Here is a 5,000-nt window from a genome sequence, read left to right as displayed (position 1 = left end):
TCTATTTCGTGTTAAACGAGAAACGAAATTTAGAGTGTGACACGGAGGCTTTCACGCGGGGGGTGTCCGGGTAACCGATGGAAATCGAACCACGAAACCGCTTCGACGAACGAAGTCGCAACTTCACGAGAGTCCGCCTGCTTACGACGGACGATATGGTAACGTATCGCTTTACGGACCGGCTGAGAAGCGAAAACGATAGCGTAGTCTCCTTCGTTGGTAGACCGATCTGACGCCGGCCATGGAGTGTCCGTATTGAATCTCGCGATACCGCCAAGACGTCCAATATATGTAAGCAGCGAGCAGGAGACTCTGTGTTACGCGCGACAGCGCGTTTCGTATTTTCCACGGTTTTTGAATGACTTTACCACCCGGAACGGACTGAAAACTCGCCGCACGAAGAGAAATGCGTCACAGAGCGTTGTTTCATCGGCGGTTCTGTAGTTTTATACGGTCCTTTACCCGTCCATGGACGTTATCGTGTCGTCTTAATCATCAATCAGCTCGGGTAAATCTGTGAACAGAGCTATGACGGGACGACGTCCGAATACCGATACTCGATCTTGCGCTTGGATTGGAGTTAGTATTCTATGGACAATCGAACGAATTTATAAACCAGGTTAAATAAATCACGTACATACTGGTTTTCAGACGCTGAGTTGTTAAATATGAACAAAAATTTTTATACGATTACCCTGAACGGTGGATCACTTGGCTCGTGGGTCGATGAAGAACGCAGCTAATTGCGCGTCAACGTGTGAACTGCAGGACACATGAACATCGACATTTCGAACGCACATTGCGGTCCACGGATACAATTCCTGGACCACGCCTGGCTGAGGGTCGTTTATATAACTAAAGACTGCTTGCGTTTGCCTTTAGCAGCAAAAGGTTTTCTCTTCATTGTTAAATTTTTTTCGGTACCGCTCGTCGTTCGACTAGATAAAACGAAACTGTTAAACGCCGAAAAGTCGAACGTTTCGGAGCGGGATCCGATGGTCGAACGCGAGAGAGAGAACAACTTGCGAAATTGGCGAAAACGTACGAGCGATGGTTGGACATTTCGTCGGCGTTTGACGCGGAGAATGTTAAATGGAACGTTCGTGTCTCGCCCTCTCTTTGCTAGTGTTCATTTTTTTCACAGGCGACAGAAGAACATTTTCGTATATCTCGCAATTCTTAGTTTTTAGGATCTTCTCGGCGGAATGCGCTTATCTCGGCTTGCGTGAGTCGTGGTTTCTAGTTAAACCCCTAAAAGAGACCATATACGACCGCCCGTGAAAGAGCGCTCCCGAGTCGAAAACACCTAACTACAGAAGGATATTTAGACGAGAGAGAAAATGATTCTTCGCCCTGCGAGAGAATTGTTAGACACCAATTGAAGGAAGCAAGCCGAGAGTAGAGCGTGTTTACGGCGTTTCTCCGCGCTCCCGACGTTGTCTGAAATGATTGTCGAATTTTTTTTTCGACGGTGCGAAAGTTTATACAACGAGGGGAAAAGTTAAAAATAAACGTGCGACGGAAGCTCTTTCACGGTTAAATTATTACGAGATCGTAGCTTCGCCACGTTTTTTTTAACATTTACAAGCGCAGATCGCTTCGTTGTCGTTGATTAGAAGCGGAAGACCGCGCGATCCCAATACGGGTTCCGGTCGTCCAGTCCTCGAAGTGCATAATTGTGCCGGACGGACGTTGAAAAACCCGGACCGATCGAACGATAAACGCTTATTTGGTGATCGTCTTGCGAGAGTCTCCCTTCATTGTTGTTCGTGTGTTAAATTTCTTTTATCGAACAACGGTCGAACGCAAATGAACAATGACATTTACACCGAAGATCGATCTCGAAACGCTTTTGTTCCTCCTTTTGTGCGCTCGTGGTTTCATCGAACGATATATACACGACGAAGGTGTACCACGCACGTTAAAAATGGGATTTCTTTTTTCCTTTAACCCTTTATTCTCTGGACCATGATAAGTCACCGATGGTTTACATGGCTGTCTCTGGCATTCTCGCCCTTTTCTTGGGATTTTGCGTCGGAACGCGACAGCAAAAGAAAAAACGTATCGGACGATGCGTCTTTACGGTTTATCGACCGTCGAGTGTATATTCGAACGTAAATATGTTGTAACGGTATATGTATCCTTTAGGGGACAAAAGAAACATGAAACGATCGTGTGCGAGAGCGCGCCGAGGGTAAGAAGAAAAGGTGTCCGACCTTTATCTCCTCGTTGTCGTAGTCTCTCCTCGTCGTTTGTTTTAACGCGCCCTGGATAGATAAAAAGATATATCCGATTATAATATATACATATATACTCCGACGCGAGTCGAGAACAACCGGACGTCGTCGTCGTCGTTTTTTTTTTTTGTCGTTGTCCCGCCTGCCCGAATATGCGGCGTTTTAAGTGCCTTTTTTCTTTTGTCGAACAAAAGAGAGAGGAGACACCGAGCTTTCATTTTGGCTCGTACGTACCTTCGAGTAGTCGACGATATTGTGTTGATCCGAAAAGAGAAAAATAGTTGGTTATCGAACGATACAAGGAAAAAATCGAACGACATAATCCCTGTGCGTCGTTGGTATTAATATACCTTTCGTATTACGTGTCGAAACCCCGAAAAGAGCGTACAGTTTGTGGTATAACTTTGAAAAGAAATAATAAAATTTCGACGACCTCAGAGCAGGCGAGATTACCCGCTGAATTTAAGCATATTAATAAGCGGAGGAAAAGAAACTAACAAGGATTTCCTTAGTAGCGGCGAGCGAACAGGAATGAGCCCAGCACTGAATCCCGCGGTTAACGCCGCTGGGAAATGTAGTGTTCAGGAGGATCCGTTTATCCCGAGACATCGAATCGCGTCCAAGTCCATCTTGAATGGGGCCACTTACCCATAGAGGGTGCCAGGCCCGTAGCGACCGGTACGCGTCTCGGGTGGATCTCTCCTTAGAGTCGGGTTGCTTGAGAGTGCAGCCCTAAGTGGGTGGTAAACTCCATCTAAGGCTAAATATGACCACGAGACCGATAGCGAACAAGTACCGTGAGGGAAAGTTGAAAAGAACTTTGAAGAGAGAGTTCAAGAGTACGTGAAACCGTTCAGGGGTAAACCCGAGAAACCCAAAAGATCGAATGGGGAGATTCATCGTCAACGAAGCTGGCTCCCGTGTTGGTGCGATAGTGCCCCGGATGGTCCCGTTACGGCGGGTTTCCCATCGGCGTGGGCACACCACCCGCGGCGAATGTTCCGGCTATGTAGTCGTGCACTTCTCCCCTAGTAGAACGTCGCGACCCGTTGCGTGTCGGTCTAAGGCCCGAGGCGAAGACTGTCCGTTGCTTTTAGCGTACGATGACAGCCCCTTGGATGCCCGGCCGACTGCGCGACGGTACTCAGACGGTATCGGGCCGCAAAATTCTCGAACGCACTGCGTCCAGGACCGCCGCAAGCTCGTTCCAGTCTAGATACCGGATGTACGGACTTAGCGCCGTAACCGGGCCTGGCGGGCTGTTGGCAGGCGGAGTCCTTGGACTGGCCAAACTTTGAATTACCGGTCGGCGACGCTATTGCTTTGGGTACTCTCGGGACCCGTCTTGAAACACGGACCAAGGAGTCTAACATGTACGCGAGTCATTGGGATTTGATAAACCTAAAGGCGAAATGAAAGTGAAAGTCGTCCGTGAAGTCGACTAAGGGAGGATGGGCCTCGTTACGATTAGGCCTCGCACTCCCGGGGCGTCTCGTTCTCATTGCGAGAAGAGGCGCACCTAGAGCGTACACGTTGGGACCCGAAAGATGGTGAACTATGCCTGGTCAGGACGAAGTCAGGGGAAACCCTGATGGAGGTCCGTAGCGATTCTGACGTGCAAATCGATCGTCGGAACTGGGTATAGGGGCGAAAGACTAATCGAACCATCTAGTAGCTGGTTCCCTCCGAAGTTTCCCTCAGGATAGCTGGCACTCGACTCGAACGCATAACGAGTCTCATCTGGTAAAGCGAATGATTAGAGGCCTTGGGGCCGAAACGACCTCAACCTATTCTCAAACTTTAAATGGGTGAGATCTCTGGCTTGCTTGAATTTTCATGAAGCCACGAGATATAAATTGATAAAATTTTTCTTGGATCAGAGTGCCAAGTGGGCCAATTTTGGTAAGCAGAACTGGCGCTGTGGGATGAACCAAACGCAGAGTTAAGGCGCCTAAGTCGACGCTTATGGGATACCATGAAAGGCGTTGGTTGCTTAAGACAGCAGGACGGTGGCCATGGAAGTCGGAATCCGCTAAGGAGTGTGTAACAACTCACCTGCCGAAGCAACTAGCCCTGAAAATGGATGGCGCTGAAGCGTCGCGCCTATACTCCGCCGTCAACGGCAAGTGCGCAGGAACGGGATTTAGTTCCCGTTCTCCATGAAGCCTTGACGAGTAGGAGGGTCGCGGCGGTGTGCGCAGAAGGGTCTGGGCGTGAGCCTGCCTGGAGCCGCCGTCGGTGCAGATCTTGGTGGTAGTAGCAAATACTCCAGCGAGGACCTGGAGGACTGACGTGGAGAAGGGTTTCGTGTGAACAGCCGTTGCACACGAGTCAGTCGATCCTAAGCCCTAAGAGAAATCTAATGTTGATGAGGTGTCCTAAAATTCACGCTTTTCGAACGCAAATGACAAACATACGTACGCTCGCACGCACGTACGCGCGCAAAAGGCAAAAAATGTTAAAAAGAGAAAAAAATTGCAGTTAAATAACAATTTACGTCGCCGTCGTTTCGTGTTTGTGTCCTAATCCACCGCTCGAACATGATCATTTTTATTGATAAATTGACAAAAACGTTGAACGCTGAAAAAAAATGATCGCGGTTCGGATCGATGGATACTTCACGTTCGACGTGATGCGACGTTGTCGAACGCCTGAAAGCGATTTTTTTTCTATTTTTTGCTTGGTTAAATCTTACAAACTATCGAACGCAAGTCGTGTCGTCGTTGCGTCGCAGATGCGTCGTTGTTTATATAATTTTGCGTG

At 48.4% G+C, this 5,000-nt stretch overlaps 1 non-coding gene and 1 pseudogene across 1 annotated transcript; both read left to right on the top strand.

Moving 5' to 3' along the window:
- Positions 1-691: 691 nt before the first annotated feature.
- On the top strand, positions 692-846 carry LOC143266270 (5.8S ribosomal RNA). The gene has a single exon (XR_013041322.1). It is a non-coding gene; the product is annotated as a 5.8S ribosomal RNA (ribosomal RNA).
- A 1,820-nt stretch (positions 847-2,666) lies between these two features.
- The window catches only part of LOC143266233 (large subunit ribosomal RNA), a 5,210-nt pseudogene continuing 2,876 nt past the window's right edge, over positions 2,667-5,000 (top strand).

The sequence above is a fragment of the Megachile rotundata genome, unplaced genomic scaffold (assembly GCF_050947335.1).
Source record: "Megachile rotundata isolate GNS110a unplaced genomic scaffold, iyMegRotu1 scaffold0114, whole genome shotgun sequence".
In the NCBI taxonomy this organism is placed as follows: domain Eukaryota; kingdom Metazoa; phylum Arthropoda; class Insecta; order Hymenoptera; family Megachilidae; genus Megachile; species Megachile rotundata.
This window is presented reverse-complemented; position numbering and strand designations above follow the sequence as displayed.